The sequence below is a fragment of the Rana temporaria genome, chromosome 1 (assembly GCF_905171775.1).
Source record: "Rana temporaria chromosome 1, aRanTem1.1, whole genome shotgun sequence".
NCBI lineage: Eukaryota > Metazoa > Chordata > Amphibia > Anura > Ranidae > Rana > Rana temporaria.
The window spans coordinates 130,872,745-130,898,085 of NC_053489.1; the positions used below are offsets into that span (position 1 = coordinate 130,872,745).

Sequence of the window (25,341 nt, forward strand, 5' to 3'; positions counted from 1 at the left end):
TTTTATTTTTTTGCTATAAATGAAAAAAGAACGAAAATTTTGAAAAAAAAAATAATTTTTCTTCATTTCTATTATAAAATTTTGCAAAAAAGTAAATTTTCTTCATAATAGGTGGCACTGGTGGGCACAGGCAGCACTGGTGGGCACAGGCGGCACTGATGTGGCACTGCAGTGGTGCAGATGAGCACTGATGGGCACAGGTGGCACTGATGAGCACTGGTTTGGCACTGGTGTGGCACTGGTTTGGCACTGGTGTGGCACTGGTGGGGCACAAATGTGGCAGAGATGGCACAGATGTGGCACTGCTGGGCACTAAAACTTCATGTCCAGTGTTATACCTGAAGAGTTCCACATGTACTGGCACTTTAAGGCTGGCTCCACCCAGCAGTGATGACAAGGGTCAAGGGGCATAGTAGCCATCTTAGAGAGACCACATGTAGGAAGCAGAGATATGTAATGTCCTGAGATGCATGTTGCAGTGTACAGCCTGTACTGAAAAAACATCCATTGTTCCAGACCAGAGTCTTGTGTCCCTCACAACACAGAGGATATAACAGTGGCGACGAGGATGGGATTTACAAAGTGTCTATCAGTCTGAGAGAGAGACAGAGACATTGTGGATTGTCACCTGGATTAAAGCAATCACAGATCCCAGCAGGAAAATGTCATTAATCGGGACATTAAGTGAGTTTGGAGAACAGACATCCTGGAGTTCCTGGGTTGAGAGGCTGGAACAGTATTTCAGTGCAAATGACATCCCAGACAACAGGCAAGTAGCAGTGTTTCTGACAGTGGTTGGGGCCAAGACATATGACACTCTGAGGGATCTGCTTTCCCCTGTAAAACCAGCAGCTAAGACATTGGCAGAGCTGCTGACACTGTTAGAGGATCACTTCCAGCCTAAACCATTAGAAATTGCAGAAAGATTTCGCTTCTATCAGAGGCAGCAGCAGACAGGTGAAGAGATTAAAGTTTATGTGCTCGCCCTTCGCAGACTAGCCTCTACCTGTTCTTTTGGGGACTACCTACCTACTGCACTGAGAGATAAGTTTGTTATGGGACTGAGTTGTGAGTCAACACAAAAGAGACTGTTAACAGAGAAAGACCTTACCCTTACAAAGGCAATTGAGATAGCTTCAGTGATGGAAATGGCTGTGAAAGATACAGAGGAATTGAACCCCCAGAGCAGAAGGGAAGAGGTGAAGCAGGAAGTTTTCAGAACAGCAGTCAAGCCAACTGCTGTAAACTGGAAATACAGACCCCCACCAAGCCGGGAGTCAGCTTGCTACCATTGTGGGAATACAGACCATGACCACAAAGTCTGCCGGTTTAAGGATCAGACCTGTCATAATTGCGGTAGGACCGGCCATCTGAAACAAGTTTGCCGTAGCAAGAAGGTGCGAGATAAACAACCTCTGAACCCCAAGACAAAGACATATATGGTGGGAAGATATACATCATCATCTAAGTCAGAGGATGAGGCTGTGCTCCACAGGTTAGACATACATCATATGCATTCAGCACCCTCCGCAATGACTGTAGAAGTAACCGTTGAGGGAAAGAGACTCAAGATGGATGTAGACACAGGAGCAGCAGTTTCACTTATCACCCAGAAACAATGGAGACAACTTCAGACCCGAAAAACTGTCCGCCCAACACCAATCAAACTGCAGACATACTCAAAGCAGATACTCCACCCACTGGGTTACGCAAAAGTACAGGTATTGTACAAGGGTCAGACAAAGAGACTGCCTTTATATATCCTAGAAAATGGGGGACCCCCTCTATTTGGGAGAGACTGGATTGCTCACTTTGGTATGCCAGACATCGCCATAAGTCCCTGTAACACCGTTACAATTCCATTAGGAGATAATGAGGGATGGGTGGTGTCCCTGAAGCAGCGGTTCCCAAATATTTTTGATGACCAGTTGGGAAAAATAAAGCATGACTGTGTGAGACTCAAGCTGAAACCCAACGCTCAGCCTAAGTTCTTCAAAGCTCGGACAGTACCTTTCGCACTCCGAGCAGGTGTGGAAGCAGAACTAAGTCGGCTGGAGGAACAAGGTGTCATCTCAAAGGTAGTGATTCAAAGAGGGGAGGGGTTGGTTAACCAGTTCCCGACCACCGCATGTACATATACGTCCACAATATGGCACGTACAGGCACATGGGCGTATAGGTACGTCCCCGCCTTACCTCGGTTCGGGGGTCCGATCGGGACCCCCTCCGGTACATGCGACGGCCGGGAACGGTGTACGGGAGGTCCGGGAGGAGGGGGCGGCTATTGGTTTCCAGCCGTCCCCTCTCGATCTCCCTCGGCGAATGAGATTCCAGCAGAGCCCTCCCTGCCTGTGTAACTGTAAACACAGGCAGGGAGGAAGTGACGTTTTCTCCCCTCTGGCGGTCTTTTCGTCCGATTCCAGAGGAGAGAAGACGTCAGTACTGTGAGTTGCACCAACAGCACACTGACACAGCACACATAGGCACATAACCCCCCCCCCCGATCACCCCCCCAGCACCCCCAGATCACCCCCTGTCACAGTGTCACTGATTGCAGTGATCATTTATTTTCTGATCACTGCTTTTAGTGTCAGTGTGACAGAAAAAAGTGTCAGGGCAGTTAGGTTTAGGCCCCTTTAGGTCCAGGGTAGCCCCCTACCCCCCCCCCAATAAAGGTTTTAACCCCTGATTGCCCCTAAAGTTAACCCTTTCACCCCTATTGCCAGTGTCACTAAGCGATCGGTTTCTGATCGCTGTATTAGTGTCACTGTTGCCGCTAGGCAGTTAGTTTTTTTTGAGGTTCGCCGCCAGGTTTATATAGCGTTAGGTACCCCCATAAATAAAGGTTTTAACCCCTGATTGCCCCTAGAGTTAACCCTTTCACCCCTATTGCCAGTGTCACTAAGCGATCGGTTTCTGATCGCTGTATTAGTGTCACTGTTGCCGCTAGGCAGTTAGTTTTTTTTGAGGTTCGCCGCCAGGTTTATATAGCGTTAGGTACCCCCATAAATAAAGGTTTTAACCCCTGATTGCCCCTAGAGTTAACCCTTTCACCCCTATTGCCAGTGTCACTAAGCGATCGGTTTCTGATCGCTGTATTAGTGTCACTGTTGCCGCTAGGCAGTTAGTTTTTTTTGAGGTTCGCCGCCAGGTTTATATAGCGTTAGGTACCCCCATAAATAAAGGTTTTAACCCCTGATTGCCCCTAGAGTTAACCCTTTCACCACTGATCACTGTATAAGTGTCACTGGTGACGTGGTTAGCCAGTTAGTTATTTAGTTATTTTAGGTTCGCCACCAGGTTTTTAGAAAGCGTTAGGTACCCCCATATATTACCGAATAAAGGTTTTAACCCCCTGATTGCCCCCTAGTTAACCCTTTCACCAGTGATCACCGTATAAGTGTTACGGTTGACGCTGGTTGGTTAGTTTGCTGTTTATAGCATCAGAGCACCCGCCGTATATAACCCAATAGGTTTAACCCCCTGATCACCCGGCGGGTGATATAAATTTAATTTTAGCGCCAGTCAGGGTCTGCGTCGCCCCAGGCAGCGTTAGGTTAGAGCCAGTACCGCTTACACCCACTCGCTAAGCATACACCCCCCTTAGTGGTATAGGATCTGAACGGATCGATACCTGATCTGATCAGATCTATACTAGCGTACCCAGCAGTTTAGGGTACCCAAAAACGCATTGTTAGCGGAATCAGCCCAGATACCCGCTAGCACCTGCGTTTTCCCCCTCTGCCCAGCCCAACCCACCCAAGTGCAGTATCGATCGATCACTGTCACTTACAAAACACAAGACACATAACTGCAGCGTTCGCAGAGACAGGCCTGATCCCTGCGATCGCTTACAGTTTTTTTTGAAGCGTTTTCTACATTTGCTTTTCTATAGTCAGGTGCTTTTTTTACCTGTGAATCCTTACCATTGTACCACTAAATTTAGAGTCCAAAATGGCAAACCGAAGGTACAATGATAAGCAGGCCTTGGAGTTCATGTGCATGTCAGATAGTGAAGAGGAGGAGGTCACGCATCTGACAGATTCTGGCTCAGAATATGAACCCATTTACGACAGCGGCTCCATGTCAGATAGCTCGCACGACGAAGTTGAGGTCCCTGCTAAGGCCAGGCGTACCCGATCCCATTCTGATGTTGTTGAGCAGCAAGAACCGCAGGACCCTCGTATGGAGCAGAGATCCAGTACTAGCGCCGCTATTCCTTCTGGTGAATTGGCAAGCACCAGCGGCCTAGTACACCCTGGTCGTTTATCCAGCACTGCAGTAACACTTGGTGACGTGGCGAGTCCCATAAGTGCAGTTGAAGCTGGCGATGTGGCAAGCACAAGTAGTGTCCCGCTGCCACCAAGAAAAAGACAGAGACAGGCCCGTCGTGCCCATAGTGCCCTTCCTGTAGAATTTGCCTATCCTGATTGGGTCCCCACCACTTCTACAGCACCTGTACTTCCCCCATTCACTGGCCAACCCGGTATTCAGGTGGATACAGCGAACTTTATGTCACTTGATTTTTATTCGCTGTATTTCACGGAAGATCTCTATAGATCTATTGTGGACCAGACTAATTTATATGCTGGTACTTACATCGCCGCTAACCCCCAGTCTCGCCTTGCCAAAGAATGGAAACCTCTCGAGGTTTCCGAATTTAAGACCTTTCTGGGCCTTACCCTCAACATGGGCATACACAAATTTCCGTCATTGCGGATGTATTGATCCACACATCCCATTGACCATATGTACATTTTCTCTGCTCACATGGCCAGGAGACGATACGAGGCGATCCTGCGGTTCCTGCATTTCAGTGACAATGCACTTTGTCGTCCACGTGGAGACCCTGAATTTGACCGGCTCTACAAAATTCGGCCCCTCGTAAACCATTTCAACGAACGTTTTGCAGCCTTGTTTAATCCCCAGCAGGTTGTATGCGTTGATGAGTCCCTGATTAAATTTGCTGGCCGCTTGTCTTTCAAACAGTTCCTTCCCAGCAAGCGTGCCAGATACGGGGTCAAGCTCTATAAGCTCTGTGACAGGGCCACAGGCTACACATGGAGCTTTAGGGTTTACGAGGGAAAAGATAGTCAGGTAGAGCCGGAAGGATGCCCAGATTACATGGGGAGCGCTGGCAAGATTGTTTGGGACTTGGTGTCACCCTTATTCGGAAAGGGGTACCATTTGTATGTGGACAATTTTTACAGCAGCGTGCCACTTTTTAGCCACTTATTTGATCAACAGATTGGAGCATGTGGCACCGTGCGACCTAATCGCCGGGGCTTCCCCCAGCGGCTTGTAGATGCCCGTGTTAGGCCGGGGGCGAGAGCCTGCTGCAGATGTAAAAATTTGCTCGCTGTGAAGTGGCGGGACAATAGGAATGTTTTCGTTCTTACCACCCTTCACGCAGACACGACAGTCCAAATTCGTACGGCGACTGGTGTTGTGGAGAAACCCCTCTGTGTCCACGAATATAACCTTAATATGGGAGGGGTGGACCTCAACGACCAGTTGATGGCGCCGTATCATATTGCCCGTAAGACGAGACGCTGGTACAAAAAAGTGTCTCTACATTTATTTCAATTGGCTCTACTGAATGCTCATGTCGTATACAGAGCTTCAGGACGGAATGAATCCTTCCTTCAATTCCAGAGGGATATCATCACAGAACTCCTGTATCCAGGCGGTATTGTACCTCACCATCTCCTACCAAATGCAGTAAGCCGACTGCATGAGAGGCATTTTTCTTATGTCCTCCCGAGTACCCCTACCCAACGAGCCCCCCAAAGAAAATGTCGTGTCTGTACCAAGCGCGGATTTAGGCGTGACACCCGTTATTTTTGTCCCAAATGTCCTGGCAATCCTGGTCTTTGTATTGGTGAATGTTTTGAACGCTTCCACACACACGTTAATTATTAGTGTAGGGTGAAACATTTCACAGGCTAGGCACACTCACACAGGGTCTCCCAAGATGCCATCGCATTTTGAGAGACCCAAACCTGGAACCGAAAAGTTGAAGTTACAGTTCACAGTTACAAAAAAAAAGTGTTAAAAAAAAAAAAAAAAAAAGTAAAAAATAAAAACACACAAAAAAATATAAAATAAAAAAACCAAAAATAGTTGTCGTTTTATTGTTCTCTCCCTCTCTATTCTCTCTCTATTGTTCTGCTCTTTTTTACTGTATTCTATTCTGCAAAGTTTTATTGTTGTTATGTTTTTTCATGCTTGCTTTTCAGGTATGTAATTTATTTTACTGTTTTCAGGTACGCCATTCAGCTGTTGCGCGGACTTATTTATCTTGACAGCAACAGCGTTTGCTCCCACGATATATAAAGCCGCGACTCCAGTGCTGTAGGAGGTGATTTCACCACCACAGTTAAAAAAAAGAGCATATATGCCGAAGCATGCGGGCAGCAGGGGCGGAGGAGCGATTTTGCTCCTAATGCCGCGTACATACGGTTGACATTCCTACGGAGGCTTTCCCGTGGAAAAGTCTGACCATGTGTACACGGCATAGAAAAGTCCGACCGTGTGTACGCGGCATAGAAAAGTCCGACCGTACGCGGCATAACTTTTTTGCGGGAGGATGCCCCCATGCTTTGGCATATATATATATTTTAGGCACAGGTTGCGTTAAAAAATGTTTTATTTTTTACTATGTTTTTTTATAGGTATTTGCTTTGCAGGTATGGTATGATCTTACTGTTATACTGGAATGTTACTTTGTTTTAATGTTAACCATCATTTGCTTAGCAGGTACGCCATTCAGTTGCAGTGCGGATTTATTTAGCGTGACAGCAACAGCGTTTGCTCCCACGATATATAAAGCCGCGACTCCAATGCTGTAGGAGGTGATTTCACCACTACAGTTCAAAAAAGAGCATATATGCCGGAGCATGGGGGCATTAGGGGCGGAGGAGCGATTTTGCTCCTAATGCCGCGTACATACGGTTGACATTCCTACGGAGGCTTTCCTGTGGAAAAGTCTGACCATGTGTACACGGCATAGAAAAGTCCGACCGTGTGTACGCGGCATAGAAAAGTCCGACCGTACGCGGCATAACTTTTTTGCGGGAGGATGCCCCCATGCTTCGGCATATATAAATGGTGCATGTATGCCCATCATTAGAAGTGGGTGGATGAAGGGAGGTATTCTAATGGTGGGCATACCCACCGATCAATCTTTTTTTTGTTCAGCCAACAGACTGCATGAAAAAAAAAAAGATTACAATACATGTCCAACAAGAACCATCAACGTACTGGTATGTTGCAGGACTTTGAATGGTTATACCAGAATGATGCCTGCGGGTTTAGGCATCATCTTGGTATCATTCTTTTCAGCCAGCGGTCGGCTTTCATGTAAAAGCAGTCCTAGTGGCTAATTAGCCTCTAGACTGCTTTTACATTCAGTGGGAGGGAATGTCCCCCCCCCCAGATATAAACGGCGCCATTGAGAATATGGGAAAGCATTTTATCACACCGATCTTGGTGTGGTCAGATGCTTTGAGGGCAGAGGAAAGATCTAGGGTCTAATAGACCCCATTTAAAAAAAAAAAAGAGTACCTGTCACTAACTATTGCTATCATAAGGGATATTTACATTCCCTGAGATAACAATAAAAATGGTAAAAAAATAAATAAATGGAAGGAACAGTTAACAAATAAAATAAAAAAAGCGAAATAAATATATAAAAAAATAAAAAAATAAAAAAAAGCATCCCTGTCCCCCCCTGCTCTTGCGCAAAGACGAACGCAAGCGTCGGTCTGGAGTCATATGTAAACAGCAATTGCACCATGCATGTGAGGTATCACCGCGAAGGGCAGATCGAGGGCAGTCATTTTAGCAGTAGACCTACTCTGTAAATCTAATGTGGTAACCTGTAAAGGCTTTTAAAGGCTTTTAAAAATGTATGTAGTTTGTCGCCACTGCGCGTTTGTGCGCAATTTTAAAGTATGTCGTGTTTGGTATCCATGTACTCGGCCTAAGATCATAATTTTTATTTCATCAATAATTTGGGCAATATAGTGTGTTTTAGTGCTTTAAAATAAAAAAAAGTGTATTTTTTCCCCAAAAAATGCGTTTGAAAAAACGCTGCGCAAATACTGTGTGGAAATTTTTTTTGCAACACCTACCATTTTAATCTGTAGGGCCTTTGCTTTAAAAAAAATATATAATGTTTGGGGGTTCAACTTTACTTTCTTGCAAAAAAATAATATGTTTTTATGTAAACAAACAGTGTCAGAAAGGGCTTTTTCTTCAAGTGGTTAGAAGAGTGGGTGATGTGTGACATAAGCTTCTAATTGTTGTGCATAAAATGCCAGGACAATTGAAAACCCCCCCAAATGACCCCATTTTGGAAAGTAGACACCCCAAGCTATTTGCTGAGAGGCATCTTAAGTCCATGGAATATTTTAGATTTTGACCCAAGTTGCGGGAAATATAAATATATATATATATATATATTTTTTTTGCGCAAAGTTGTCACTAAATGATATATTGCTCAAACATGCCATGGGCATATGTGGAATTACACCCCAAAATGCATTCTGCTGCTTCTCCTGAGTACGGGGATACCACATGTGTGAGACTTTTTGGGAGCCCAGCCGCGTACGGGACCCCAAAAACCAATCACCGCCTTCAGGCTTTCTAAGGGTGTAAATTTTTGATTTCACTCCTCACTACCTATCACAGTTTCGAAGGCCATAAAATGCCAAAATAGCACAAAAAAAACCCAAATGACCCCATTTTGGAAAGAAGACACCCCAAGGAAACTGCTGAGAGGCATGTTGAGTCCATTGATTTTTTTTTTTTTGTCCAAAGTGATTGAATAATGAGAAAAAAAAATAAAAAAAGAAAAATGTGTCACTAAATGATATATTGCTCACACATGCCATGGTTATATGTGGAGTTGCACCCTAAAATACATTCTGCTGCTTCTCCTGAGTACGGGGATACCACATGTTTGGGACTTTTTGGGAGCCTAGCCGCGTACGGGACCCCGAAAACCAAGCACCGCCTTCAGCATTTCTAAGGGCGTAAATTTTTGATTTCACTCCTCACTACCTATCACAGTTTCGAAGGCCATAAAATGCCAAAATAGCACAAAAAACCCCCAAATGACCCCATTTTGGAAAGTAGACACCCCAAGCTATTTGCTGAGAGGCATGTTGAGTCCATGGAATATTTAATTTTTTTGCCCCAAGTGATTGAATCATGACCAAAAAAAATTAAAATAAAAAAATGTACAAAACATTGTCACTAAATGATATATTTCTCACACATGCCATGGTTATATGTGGAATTGCACCCCAAAATACATTCTGCTACTTCTCCTGAGTACGGGGATACCACATGTGTGGGACTTTTTGGGAGCCTAGCCGCGTATGAGACCCCGAAAACCAAGCACCGCCTTCAAGATTTCTAAGGACATAAATTTTTGATTTCACTCACACAAATCTTGAAGGCAGTGCTTGGTTTTCGGGGCCCCGTACGCGGCTAGGCTCCCAAAAAGTCCCACACATGTGGTATCCCCGTACTCAGGAGAAGCAGCAGAATGTATTTTGGGGTGCAATTCCACATATAACCGTGGCATGTGTGAGAAATATATCATTTAGTGACAACGTTTTGTATTTTTTTTTTTTTGGTCATTATTCAGTGACTTGGGGCAAAAAAATTAAATATTCCATGGACTCAACATGCCTCTCAGCAAATAGCTTGGGGTGTCTACTTTCCAAAATGGGGTCATTTGGGGGGGTTTTGTGCTGTTTTGGCATTTTATTGCCTTCGAAACTGTGATAGGTAGTGAGGAGTGAAATCAAAAATTTATGCCCTTAGAAATCCTGAAGGCGGTGATTGGTTTTCGGGGTCCCGTACGCGGCTAGGCTCCCAAAAAGTCCCACACATGTGGTATCCCCGTACTCAGGAGAAGCAGCAGAATGTATTTTGGGGTGCAATTCCACATATAACCGTGGCATGTGTGAGAAATATATCATTTAGTGACAACGTTTTGTATTTTTTTTTTTTTGGTCATTATTCAGTGACTTGGGGCAAAAAAATTAAATATTCCATGGACTCAACATGCCTCTCAGCAAATAGCTTGGGGTGTCTACTTTCCAAAATGGGGTCATTTGGGGGGGTTTTGTGCTGTTTTGGCATTTTATTGCCTTCGAAACTGTGATAGGTAGTGAGGAGTGAAATCAAAAATTTATGCCCTTAGAAATCCTGAAGGCGTTGATTGGTTTTCGGGGTCCCGTACGCGGCTAGGCTCCAAAAAAGTCCCACACATGTGGTATCCCCGTACTCAGGAGAAGCAGCAGAATGTATTTTGGGGTGCAATTCCACATATGCCCATGGCATATGTGAGAAATATATCATTTAGTGACAACGTTTTGTAAAAAATTTTTTTTTTTTTTTTTTGGTCATTATTCAATCACTTGGGGCCATAAAATTAAATATTCCATGGACTCAACATGCCTCTCAGCAAATAGCTTGGGGTGTCTTCTTTCCAAAATGGGGTCATTTGGGGGGGTTGTGTGACATCTTGGCATTTTATGGCCTTCAAAACTGTGATAGGTAGTGATAGGTAGTGAGGAGTGAAATCAAAAATGTATGCCCTTAGAAATCTTGAAGGCGGTGCTTTGTTTTCGGGGCCCCGTATGCGGCTAGGCTCACAAAAAGTCCCACATATGTGGTATCCCCGTACTCGGGAGAAGCAGCAGAATGTATTTTGGGGTGCAATTCCACATATAACTATGGCATGTGTGAGCAATATATCATTTAGTGACAACTTTGTGCAAAAAAAAATCAGTTTGTCATATTCCCGCAACTTGTGTCAAAATATAAAATATTCCATGGACTCGACATGCCTCTCAGCAAATAGCTTAGGGTGTCTACTTTCCAAAATGGGGTCATTTGGTTTTTTTTTTTGCTATTTTGGCATTTTATGGCCTTCGAAACCTTGATAGGTAGTGAGGAGTGAAATCAAAAATTTGTGCCCTTAGAAATGCTGAAGGCGGTGCTTGGGTTTTGGGGCCCCGTATGCGGCTAGGCTCCCAAAAAGTCCCACACATGTGGTATCCCCGTACTCAGGAGAAGCAGCAGAATGTATTTTGGGGTGCAATTCCACATATAACCATGGCATGTGTGAGAAATATATCATTTAGTGACAACTTTTTGTAAACATTTTTTTTTTTTTTTTTTTCGTCATTATTCAATCACTTGGGACAAAAAAATTAAATATTCAATGGACTCAACATGCCTCTCAGCAGTTTCCTTGGGGTGTCTACTTTCCAAAATGGGGTCATTTGGGGGGGTTTTGTACTGCCCTGCCATTTTAGCACCTCAAGAAATGAGATAGGCAGTCATAAAATAAAAGCTGTGTAAATTCCAGAAAATGTACCCTAGTTTGTAGACGCTATAACTTTTGCGAAAACCAATAAATATACGCTTATTGCGATTTTTTTTACTAAAGACATGTGGCTGAATACATTTTGGCCTAAATGTTTGACTAAAATTTAGTTTATTCGATTTTTTTTACTTTTTGTTATAAGAAAAATCATTTTTTTTCAAAATTTACGGTCTTTTTGCGTTTATATCGCAAAAAATAAAAATCGCAGAGGCGATCAAATACCATCAAAATAAAGCTCTATTTGTGGGAAGAAAAGGACGCAAGTTTCGTTTCGGTACAACATTGCATGACCGCGCAATTACCAGTTAAAGCAGCGCATTGCCAAATTGTAAAAACACCTCTGGTCTTTAGACAGCGTATTGGTCCGGGGCTTAAGTGGTTAAAGAACCTGGGGAAAGAGTAGAGAGGAGAGAAGAAAAGAGGAGAGAAAAGAAATAAGAAAGAAAAAAGGAAGGGGAAAGAAGGAGAAAAAAAGGGGCGTAGGGGGAGAAAAAAGAAAATTAAAGTGGAAACACAAGGATAGCACTCACATGGGCCACATCTGTAATAATATTAGGGGAGAAACAATATCAAGCAAGTGGACATTGATGGTCAGACTTTAAGGCCAAGGAAGTATGGTTTTGTAAAAATATATAATTTAATAGCATATAAATAAATTAAACAGGATATACATAAAATAAATAAGTTCAAGAAAAATTATCACAAATTCATCAACAGCAGATGACCACTGTACATTCCTCCGAAGTCGCCAACGCACGTTTCGCCGTGGGGCTTCTTCAGGGCGAGGATGAGGAATATAGAGTTAGCAGAGAGATAGAAACTTATCTGCAATGATACAGTGTGGCATATTAGTCAAAAAATATTAATCAAAATACAGAATTAAAATAAAATGAATAAAAGTGTCATAGTGTGTATTTACATGGCTGGTGGTCCCTCGATGGGTGCGTCCACAGGGCATATAAGATATAGATGGAAATATACCAAGTCGGGAGGTAAGCTTTAGGCACAAGCTTCCATATATCGAAAATCTGGTTGACAAAAATATGTATGTATATATATAGCAGTACTTCAATATAATATATGAATTCTTATTATAGCTGCTGTCAACGCGCAGACACAGATACCATATAGAAAATTATAATAACGATGGAGTAAATAATAATAAAGATGAAGGATAAGACAGAGAAAACACTAAGAACCTACATATGTGTATATGCATGCACAAGCCTAAATGCACATACATGCACGCACACACATGAGAGAATAAGGGGGGGAAAGAAAAAAGAAAAAATGAAAAAAATGAAAAAAATGATGAAGAGAATGTGTTAAATATAGTAAGTAATAAGGGGGAATGGAAATCATGTGAACAAATGCATTGGATATAATTGCTACATAGTTCCTGCGGTGTTAATAAAAAGACGAGACCAAACGGCCACCATAATCACCTTAGGTGAGTCGAAAGAGTCAAGACTACAAGTCCAAGAGGTGGAAGATATGTACCACAGGAAAAGTTGATACTCGGACTGTAATAGTAAAAAAAAAAATATAAAAAATATATATATATAACGAAAGGAGCTATTAAACAGCCTTTAAGGACTAGTATTTATGATGGAAATAAAGAGTTAATCAAAAACTCCAGGTTACCTATTTTTATGAAGTCCTGAGCACACTGGGACAGCAGATGGCAGTATAACAGCAATGTGTAGGGGCTTACATAAAGAAACCCTTTCTGTAGCAGCCTTTGTATGGGGCTTTTGTACAGGCCTGTTGAGATGAAACAATGTGTCCATTCAAAAGGTCATTCTCGAGTGTGGTGAAATTAAGGGAACAAATTTGGAGCAGAAGAAGTGACTTACCCTATAACTGATTGCAGCAATGCGTCTGTGTCCCAGGGTGTACACACGGTAACACAGCGCCATTGCATGAGCATCAGGTTTATATAGGCTGTGGGATCACATGGACGTATGACGTGATGACGTCATAGATGCGCGCCGTTTCGATAGTGCGGCGCATAAATAAAGATCCCACTGAGGCGGACTAATATGGCATATCGCCCAAAACGGCCCACAAAGTCCAGGGCACAAAGCAAAAATTCCACATGCCCAGACAGAAAACGCACAAGAATAGCCATCACGGCACAAACACCCAATGAATATTAGGTACACAGTAGTGAATTAGGATTTTTAGCATGGCTTAACTGTGATGATTAGTATTGATGCTAGGGCTGCCATCTAGCGGTTATAAAGGGGAATTCATCCCCAGTAGTGAACTGGATGAGAAAAGCCCCGTTAATGGTCCATTGGGTATAGTATGTAGTAGTGTGTTTAGTGTCACTAGTGTGGGTGAAGAGACGGTGCACATGATATTTACAGATAAAAAGAAGAAACAAAAAGGGAGAAAAGGGAAAAGGAAAAATGGAAACTGTATCTGCACATAGAAAGCAGCACATGTCAATTATTAAAAATATTGACCAATACCGCTGTCAACCGGATATCAAATAAGAGAGCCTGCAGGTTTGATGGTTATGTTATTAGGGAAACATTAGTTAGCGTAAATTAACCCTCACAGACCGACAATACTGGTCATACAGGTACCCGGTGCATCCACAGAGGGGCGTCTGAGCAAAAAACACACACAAAGATACACTTTCATTGCATAGAATAGAAAAAATATATATACATAATGAATATACAGAGGTAAATATCTACAAATAAGTAGTTACAGAGTACTTCCTGTGTGGGTATGGAGATTCCATCCCAATGTATCAATATTGACATATATTCAGATGTATAAGGTTAACAATAGCAAATGTAAAAAAGAAAAGAAAAAACCATTGTAATAATTATAGCGATAGCAAAAAAAGCAGTTTGCTAACCCATAAATACCCTCGAATCACTATTAAAGTCAGCATTGATGAACAAGTTGGCCGACAGCCTGTAGCAATCCTATCCTAGCACACTTATCAAAAGTAACAAAAAAACATCCGATAGTACTGTTACGCGATTTATCACTACATTTTCGGATCAACACACCCAAATCCGTCAGCTATTACAAAAACATTGGCACCTTATTACCACGGATTTAACATTATCAAAATATGTGGGCAAAAATCCTAGTATCACCTTTAGACGGTCTACGTCAATCAGGGATCGCCTAGTGAAAAGTAACTACTATAAACCTTCAACAAACACCCCAGAGACACCGGGCCTGTTTAGATGCGGTCAATGTAATTTTTGCCACCTTATGAAAGAAGGTCATATCATCCACCTCCCCAACGGTGGAACACATAGACTATATAAACATGTCACATGTCAAACACATGGGGTGGTATACATTATTTTCTGCTCATGCGGCTGCTTTTATATAGGCAAAACCATCCGCCCATTTTGGAAACGGGTGAAAGATCACATGTATTATATTACTAACGGTCTGCTCAACAAGACCATGGGACACCATGTCGCCTTTTCACACAAATATATAATTCCATCAGTTCAGTTTGCCGTGCTGGACCATATTACAGAGGACCCTAGAGGTGGTAATCATGATCAGAAAGTGCTACAGCGTGAGACTCAGCGTGAGACTCAATGGATCTATCGCCTCAAGGCGAATTCTTGGCCAGGATTGAACGACTCATTGAGTTTCAAACCGTTCTTGAATATTTGAATTCCTTGACCATGTCTCCGCCTTTTTGTGAGGAATAAAATATTTGTGATCGAAAAAGAATAGGTGCTCTTAGACATATATGTTCATATCACTTATACTAATCATCATTCTTTTACCTTTAATATATCCCCATGATAGGATAGGATTGCTACAGGCTGTCGGCCAACTTGTTCATCAATGCTGACTTTAATAGTGATTCGAGGGTATTTATGGGTTAGCAAACTGCTTTTTTTGCTATCGCTATAATTATTACAATGGTTTTTTCTTTTCTTTTTTACATTTGCTATTGTTAACCTTATACATCTGAAGATATGTCAATATTGATACATTGGGATGGAATCTCCATACCCACACAGGAAGTACTCTGTAACTACTTATTTGTAGATATTTACCTCTGTATATTCATTATGTATATATATTTTTTCTATTCTATGCAATGAAAGTGTATCTTTGTGTGTGTTTTTTGCTCAGACGCCCCTCTGTGGATGCACCGGGTACCTGTATGACCAGTATTGTCGGTCTGTGAGGGTTAATTTACGCTAACTAATGTTTCCCTAATAACATAACCATCAAACCTGCAGGCTCTCTTATTTGATATCCGGTTGACAGCGGTATTGGTCAATATTTTTAATAATTGACATGTGCTGCTTTCTATGTGCAGATACAGTTTCCATTTTTCCTTTTCCCTTTTCTCCCTTTTTGTTTCTTCTTTTTATCTGTAAATATCATGTGCACCGTCTCTTCACCCACACTAGTGACACTAAACACACTACTACATACTATACCCAATGGACCATTAACGGGGCTTTTCTCATCCAGTTCACTACTGGGGATGAATTCCCCTTTATAACCGCTAGATGGCAGCCCTAGCATCAATACTAATCATCACAGTTAAGCCATGCTAAAAATCCTAATTCACTACTGTGTACCTAATATTCATTGGGTGTTTGTGCCGTGATGGCTATTCTTGTGCGTTTTCTGTCTGGGCATGTGGAATTTTTGCTTTGTGCCCTGGACTTTGTGGGCCGTTTTGGGCGATATGCCATATTAGTCCGCCTCAGTGGGATCTTTATTTATGCGCCGCACTATCGAAACGGCGCGCATCTATGACGTCATCACGTCATACGTCCATGTGATCCCACAGCCTATATAAACCTGATGCTCATGCAATGGCGCTGTGTTACCGTGTGTACACCCTGGGACACAGACGCATTGCTGCAATCAGTTATAGGGTAAGTCACTTCTTCTGCTCCAAATTTGTTCCCTTAATTTCACCACACTCGAGAATGACCTTTTGAATGGACACATTGTTTCATCTCAACAGGCCTGTACAAAAGCCCCATACAAAGGCTGCTACAGAAAGGGTTTCTTTATGTAAGCCCCTACACATTGCTGTTATACTGCCATCTGCTGTCCCAGTGTGCTCAGGACTTCATAAAAATAGGTAACCTGGAGTTTTTGATTAACTCTTTATTTCCATCATAAATACTAGTCCTTAAAGGCTGTTTAATAGCTCCTTTCGTTATATATATATATTTTTTATATTTTTTTTTTTACTATTACAGTCCGAGTATCAACTTTTCCTGTGGTACATATCTTCCACCTCTTGGACTTGTAGTCTTGACTCTTTCGACTCACCTAAGGTGATTATGGTGGCCGTTTGGTCTCGTCTTTTTATTAACACCGCAGGAACTATGTAGCAATTATATCCAATGCATTTGTTCACATGATTTCCATTCCCCCTTATTACTTACTATATTTAACACATTCTCTTCATCATTTTTTTCATTTTTTTCATTTTTTCTTTTTTCTTTCCCCCCCTTATTCTCTCATGTGTGTGCGTGCATGTATGTGCATTTAGGCTTGTGCATGCATATACACATATGTAGGTTCTTAGTGTTTTCTCTGTCTTATCCTTCATCTTTATTATTATTTACTCCATCGTTATTATAATTTTCTATATGGTATCTGTGTCTGCGCGTTGACAGCAGCTATAATAAGAATTCATATATTATATTGAAGTACTGCTATATATATACATACATATTTTTGTCAACCAGATTTTCGATATATGGAAGCTTGTGCCTAAAGCTTACCTCCCGACTTGGTATATTTCCATCTATATCTTATATGCCCTGTGGACGCACCCATCGAGGGACCACCAGCCATGTAAATACACACTATGACACTTTTATTCATTTTATTTTAATTCTGTATTTTGATTAATATTTTTTGACTAATATGCCACACTGTATCATTGCAGATAAGTTTCTATCTCTCTGCTAACTCTATATTCCTCATCCTCGCCCTGAAGAAGCCCCACGGCGAAACGTGCGTTGGCGACTTCGGAGGAATGTACAGTGGTCATCTGCTGTTGATGAATTTGTGATAATTTTTCTTGAACTTATTTATTTTATGTATATCCTGTTTAATTTATTTATATGCTATTAAATTATATATTTTTACAAAACCATACTTCCTTGGCCTTAAAGTCTGACCATCAATGTCCACTTGCTTGATATTGTTTCTCCCCTAATCTCAAAGGTAGAGCACAGCGAGTGGGCATCACCAGTTGTACCGGTAAAGAAATCGAATGGGGACTTGCGCATTTTTGGCGATTTCCGCATGGCACTGAACTCTCAACTGGAAATAGACCAGTATCCCCTACCCAGAGTAGATGACATTTTTGCCTCTCTTGCAGGAGGTCAAAAGTTCACCAAGCTTGATCTCAAACAAGCATATTTACAATTTGAGGTCCATCCTTCTTCCCGCAAGTTTCTGACCATCAACACCCACAAGGGACTGTATCAATATAATCGGATGGTGTTTGGGGTAGCCTCTGCCCCAGCCATTTGGCAACGAAAAATGGACGAGATTTTGGCGGACATTCCTTTCACTCAGTGCCTGCTAGATGACATGCTCATTACAGGACGGACCGACCAGAAAAACAAGCAGAATGTGGAGCTTGTGTTGGCAAGACTCCAAGAACAGGGTCTGAAAGTGAACTTAGCAAAATGCCAATTCATGGTGCCTAAATTGGAGTTTTGTGGCCACCTTGTGGATGCAGAAGGTATACACACCACGGAAGCCAAGGTTGATGCTTTAGTCAAAGCTCCAGCCCCAACTAACGTCCAGCAGCTGCGATCATACCTTGGCTTGCTGAACTATTACCACAAATTCCTGCCAGATCTGGCACACACCTTGTTTCCGTTGAACAAGCTTTTGGAGAAACACTCCAGATGGGACTGGTCGGCTGCATGCCAACGTGCTTTTGAAGTTTCTAAGCGGAAGCTGTTGGCGTCACGCATGCTCGTGCACTATGACCTCCAGAAGCCTCTCACCTTGGCTTGTGATGCCTCACCCTATGGTCTGGGGGCGGTACTATCTCACATCTTACCAGATGGGTCAGAAAAACCAGTGGCATTTGCCTCCAGGTCTTTGACAAAAGCAGAAAGCAATTACTCACACATTGACAAAGAGGCTCTTGCGCTGATATGGGCAATTAAGAAGTTTCATCTTTACCTGTATGTTAGGGAATTCACCATACTGACGGACCATAAACCACTCCTTCAGATCTTTAGCCCTGACAAAGGCATCTCCCAGACTACTGCGGCCCGCCTCCAACGCTATGCCCTATTCTTGGGGGCATACAGCTACAAAATTCAGTATCGTGGTCATGATGCCAATGCTAATGCGGACGCTATGTCCCGACTGACAGGGAGGTCCATGGACTCTTCTCCACCGGTCAAGAGTTGTCGTTACACCAGCCTGTCCTTCTGGTCTTCTGGGGAGATAGCAGCCCATACAACCAAGGATACCTTTCTGAAAACAATACTCTCCTGGGTACGGTCCGGTTGGCCTGCAACTGTCACACAGGAGTATGAACCTTATTTCCGTATGCGTATGGAATTAACTGTGGCTGGCAACTGTGTTTTATGGGGAGACCGAGTGATCATTCCACAGACCCTCCGGAGACACATTCTGGACTTGCTACATACTGGTCATCCCGGGAGCATACGTATGAAACAAAAGGCCAGAGGCTATGTGTGGTGGCCAAACCTAGACTCAGATATCACAACATATGTGAATGCTTGTGCTGGATGTGCACAAACGGCAAGAGACCCTCCTCGAGGGTGCGTCCAGCCCTGGACTTGGCCCACGGTTCCTTGGTTTCGCCTACACTTGGACTTTGCAGGCCCGATCAGAGGACACACCTTCTTGATCATAGTGGACGCCCATTCAAAGTGGCCTGAGGTCATTCCTGTTACTCAGCCAACGACTAAGGCAACGGTTTCCATACTGTTACATCTCGCTGCTACGTTTGGATACCCCAGAGAAATCGTCACAGACAACGGTGCACAATTCACCAGTCAGGAGTTTCAGCGTTTCCTGACTGCCCACAACATCAAGCACAAGTTGACCGCACCTTACCACCCGGCTACAAATGGTCAAGCAGAGCGGTTTGTGCAGACTTTCAAACGCTATTTCAAAGCTACAGTGGCTGCAAGTAAACAACAGTCCCTGTCACCCCAGCAGCTGGACTCCTTCCTTTCTGCTTACAGAAACACACCACATGCAACCACTGGGAAAACTCCAGCAGAACTCCTTCTGGGGCGGCAGCCATGGACTGTTTTGGATATGCTCCGCCCTCAAACAGTCCAGGAACATGTTCTACAGTCCCAAGACAAGATGGTCAAACACAACGAGCTCCCCCGATTCACAGCCCAACAAAAGGTATGGGCCCGATCTTATGGGGCTTCCAACACCCGTTGGCTTCCTGCTGACATTGCAGAGACCTTGGGACCCAAGATGTACAAGGTCCGCCTGGAAGATGGTTCCATTTGCAGACGTCATGCGGACCAACTGCATCCTCGTTCTCAACTGCCTGAATCCCTGATGCCGGCTGAACCACCAGTGTCTCAAGGATCTGCTCCCAGCGAATCAGGATGCACAGAGACTGATGATTGTGGGGACTCTGAACTTTTGAACTCAGCTCCAACAGAGCCCTCCAGCTCTGGTCCGGAGGTCTGTTTACCCTCTGAGCTGGGGGATCCCTTCTTGGCCCTGCCGGTACCCATTCCGGCCAGCCCTGTTTCCTCTGGGCCCGAATCGCTGGATGCCCGGCCTCAACGACACTGTCGCCCTCCTGACCGGTTTCAGTTGCAAGAGCGGTTACGAGACTTTTGACGGGGCCGACGGAAGTGATCAGATGACATATTAACCCAGCATCTGTTCCTGGAAGCTTGAAGTCCGTAATTCTCCTGTGTTTGGAGGACTGTTATTGGACAGTTATCAGTTAATGTTTTGTGCCTGTTATTGATTTGTTGTGTTTTTTTTTTTTGTTTTTGTTTTTTTCTTAGGGATGGATGGAAGGTGTTATACCTGAAGAGTTCCACATGTACTGGCACTTTAAGGCTGGCTCCACCCAGCAGTGATGACCAGGGTCAAGGGGCATAGTAGCCATCTTAGAGAGACCACATGTAGGAAGCAGAGATATGTAATGTCCTGAGATGCATGTTGCAGTGTACAGCCTGTACTGAATAAACATCCATTGTTCCAGACCAGAGTCTTGTGTCCCTCACAACACAGAGGATATAACATCCAGCAGATGAATGGCTCACACATAAGGAATTTCCCCTACTCGGCTCAGTGTCTGGCTCACTTCCACAATCATTAACACAGCACATAGGGAGGTGTGTGTACATTTGTGATCGCGCCGTCATTGGATGGCTCGATCACATGGTAAAGAGCCACATTCATTGGCTCTTTACCGCGATCCCTGTTGCTGTGGGTCCTGTGCACCCGGCGAGCACAGATGATCGCGTGTGCGCCCCCGAGGGGGCACGCGGGAACGATTCTCTGGGAGGACGTCCATGGACATCCTCCCAGAGTTAAGGAACTGTCTTGAAGCCGTAATTCGGCTATGGGGCGGTGATTAAGTGGTTAATACATTTTGATCAAACGTTACTGCACTATTGGGGCACTTTATTTTTTATATTTGCAGAGCATGAGTGTGCAAGGCAACTTCATCTGGTGAGTGGACACCTAGAGGGGAGAGGAGTCACCAATTGCACACAGTGTGGTGAATGAACTTAATTTAAACCTGATTATTATCCTCTGTGAACCCTTATTGATGTCCAAATATCATATTTGAAGGACTGATTCACTCTGTGGACTTTGTTTATTGTTAATCCTATTTCACAGATTATCACTTGTCACTGGGGGATTTGTCATTTATGGTTTAGTGTTCATATACATTTTTTGTGAATTTTTGGTTAACACACAGCGCCACTATTTACTATATCACTATATTAGTTTATACAGTAGATTTATGAACATTTGCTATTCAAGTGGCGGCTTTATCACTTTACTTCAGTGTTTTAATTCACTCATTCATTTGTTCCTGGCGCAAGGGTGGGACCTGTAGTGTGGGTGGACATAACTTTTGGACCCTTCGTTTTTAACTAAAAATGCATATTGGCAGGAAGGTTTTACATTATTATGAGGGAAAGTGGAGGTGGTTAATTGGTCTCATGTACTGTATAGCTAAAATGTTCTTAACATACACAGTCCTTGTTATTCCATTTATAATAAAAAAAAAAAAAAAAAAAATCAAGTTTTGTTTATTTTCCTGAATAAGCTGTGCTTTTATTTCACTGCATTTAACATTCCCAGTGTAACAAAATTACTTAAAATTTGTAAAACTACTCCACACTGTATTTCTTCTTTTTCAGTTTTTCCACCAATTTTTTTTTTTACGGGAAACATGTTTTTTTTTCTTATGGCTTCAACATTTCTAGAAATTTTACATCTCTATATGTGCTAGAATAAACAGTACAGGATAATACACCTTTTCTAGGCAGCTTATATATCTAATAAGCAGTCAGGAAGAAGTAGAGTGTTATGCCACGTACACACGATCGGTCAAACCGATGAGAACGGTCTGATGGACCGTTTTCATCAGACCAAACTGATCATGTGTAGGCCCCATCGGTTATTTATCCATCGGTTAAAAAATTTGAAACTTGTTTTAAAATTAACCGATGGATACCTAACCGATAGAAAAAAAACGATCGTTTGTAGGCACGCATGCTCAGACTAAATTAGGGGACGGGAGCGCTCGTTCTGGTAAAACTAGCGTTCGTTATGGAGATAGCACATTCATCACGCTGTAACAGACAGAAAAGTGCGAATCGGCTCTAACCAAACTTTTACTAACATGCGATAACACGGAATCAGCAAAAGTAGCCCCAAGGGTGGAGCTATTGGATTTGAAATTCCCCTTTATAGTGCCATCGTACGTGGTTTACGTGACCGTGTTCTGACACGATCGTTTTTTTAACCGATGGTGTGTAGGCACGACTGACCATCAGTCAGCTTCATCGGTTAACTGATGGAAAAATCCATCAGACCGTTCTCATCGGATTGACTGATCGTGTGTACAGGGCATAAGGTTGATATCAGATAGGAAATATCACAGGGAGAGTATTTTTTTCAGATTTTTTTTATTCCATTCTAAGTGTGAATCTATAAATGGCTAAGCAGAGAGTAATGCCCTTCACGAATGCCACTTTTTTAGTATTTTTAATACAGGGGGTCCCTGACTTCCGAACGCCCGACTTCCAAACAACTCCTACTTACGAATAGGACATATCTGCTGTTCTGCGTATGCGCAGCCATTTTCTATGACGGGCACATTCGACGGAACATCGGAAAACATTGGAAAACCGCGTATCTCCCGTTCTGCGCAAGCACGGCCATTCGACGGAACGTCGGAAAACATTGGAAAATTACGTAATTGTCGTTCTGCGCATGCAGTTCCGACTTACGAACATTTTCGACTTAAGAACAAACCTAAAGTCCCTAACCCGGTCGTATGTCGGGGACCCCCTGTAGTGCTTATGTAACAGTGAGAAAGCAATTCTTATTCAAGGTTTTTCTGAACTGATGTCCATAAACGTGAGAATGGTGATCAGAATTCCCGACTACCAAACAATCATTCTGTAAATGATCAATACACTTTTGTATAGTGTATAGTTGTGTAGTTGGGAAGAAGGTCTAGACCTTCTACACCTTTGGAGTGTGTTTTTCTTTTTCACACATAATGTTAATTGCATTAGGGCAGCTACGTTGCCTCAGGCCATTGGAGTGACATTTAAAATGAATGTCATAGCAACATGTAGTTCACTGCAATAGACCGCACCACAAAGGTGTGTATGGACCCTGAGCAAACATTGTCCTTGAAAATGAAAGAGGGGCTTGGGGGCTAGCACAGTGTATATGCAATGTACAGGTCATTCTCAAAAAATTAGCATATTGTGATAAAGTTCATTATTTTCTGTAATGTACTGATAAACATTAGACTTTCATATATTTTAGATTCATTACACACAACTGAAGTAGTTCAAGCCTTGTATTGTTTTAATATTGATGATTTTGGCATACAGCTCATGAAAACCCAAAATTCCTATCACAAAAAATTAGCATATCATGAAAAGGTTCTCTAAACGAGCTCTTAACCTAATCATCTTAATCAACTAATTAACTCTAAACACCTGCAAAAGATTCCTGAGGCTTTTAAAAACTCCCAGCCTGGTTCATTACTCCAAACCGCAATCATGGGTAAGACTGCCGACCTGACTGCTGTCCAGAAGGCCATCATTGACACCCTCAAGCAAGAGGGTAAGACACAGAAAGAAATTTCTGAACGAATAGGCTGTTCCCAGAGTGCTGTATCAAGGCACCTCAGTGGGAAGTCTGTGGGAAGGAAAAAGTGTGGCAGAAAACGCTGCACAACGAGAAGAGGTGACCGGACCCTGAGGAAGATTGTGGAGAAAGACTGATTCCAGACCTTGGGGGACCTGCGGAAGCAGTGGACTGAGTCTGGAGTAGAAACATCCAGAGCCACCGTGTATAGGCATGTGCAGGAAATGGGCTACAGGTGCCGCATTCCCCAGGTCAAGCCACTTTTGAACCAGAAACAGCGGCAGAAGCGCCTGACCTGGGCTACAGAGAAGCAACACTGGACTGTTGCTCAGTGGTCCAAAGTACTTTTTTCGGATGAAAGCAAATTTTGCATGTCATTCGGTAATCAAGGTGCCAGAGTCTGGAGGAAGACTGGGGAGAGGGAAATGCCAAAATGCCTGAAGTCCAGTGTCAAGTACCCACAGTCAGTGATGGTCTGGGGTGCCATGTCAGCTGCTGGTGTTGGTCCACTGTGTTTTATCAAGGGCAGGGTGAATGCAGCTAGCTATCAGGAGATTTTGGAGCACTTCATGCTTCCATCTGCTGAAAAGCTTTATGGAGATGAAGATTTCATTTTTCAGCCCGACCTGGCACCTGCTCACAGTGCCAAAACCACTGGTAAATGGTTTACTGACCATGGTATTACTGTGCTCAATTGGCCTACCAACTCTCCTGACCTGAACCCCATAGAGAATCTGTGGGATATTGGGAAGAGAAAGTTGACAGACGCAAGACCCAACACTCTGGATGAGCTTAAGGCCGCTACCGAAGCATCCTGGGCCTCCATAACACCTCAGCAGTGCCACAGGCTGATTGCCTCCATGCCACGCCGCATTGAAGCAGTAATTTCAGCAAAAGGATTCCCAACCAAGTATTGAGGGCATAACTGAACATAATTATTTGAAGGTTGACATTTTTTTTATTAAAAACACTTTTCTTTTATTGGTCGGATGAAATATGCTAATTTTTTGAGATAGGAATTTTGGGTTTTCATGAGCTGTATGCCAAAATCATCAATATTAAAACAATAAAAGGCTTGAACTACTTCAGTTGTGTGTAATGAATCTAAAATATATGAAAGTCTAATGTTTATCAGTACATTACAGAAAATAATGAACTTTATCACAATATGCTAATTTTTTGAGAATGACCTGTATATGCAAGAAGCCATTAAGGGCAGGTTTGCGGTATTGTAATGTGTACTATTGCATACCGTATGTTACCATATGTGCAATAACAGGCAACCTAATGCACTAAATCAAAGCAGACCTTTATGTTAAGACCTATGACAGAACCGTTCAACTGTCTAGTAGCAGCTGGTGCATTTTCTAGCTACAGTGTGCTTGTGCCTCTAGAGAACAGTTTCTGTTAGAGACTCAGATGCTGCTTCCATAATAGCTTATTCACCTTTAACTTTGGTTTTTGGTAGTATGTAGTCCCTACATGAGTTAATTTCTTGTATTTGACTTTCTGGAAGAAAAAGGGTACTGATGCTACATTTTGTGTGTGGTATTTGCACTTCTG

General features: G+C 42.9%; 1 protein-coding gene across 2 annotated transcripts in view; it reads right to left on the reverse strand.

The window, feature by feature from the left end:
* Nucleotides 1-25,341, reverse strand: part of LOC120931504 — a 120,322-nt gene that overhangs the window by 90,477 nt on the left and 4,504 nt on the right. The window lies entirely within an intron of this gene.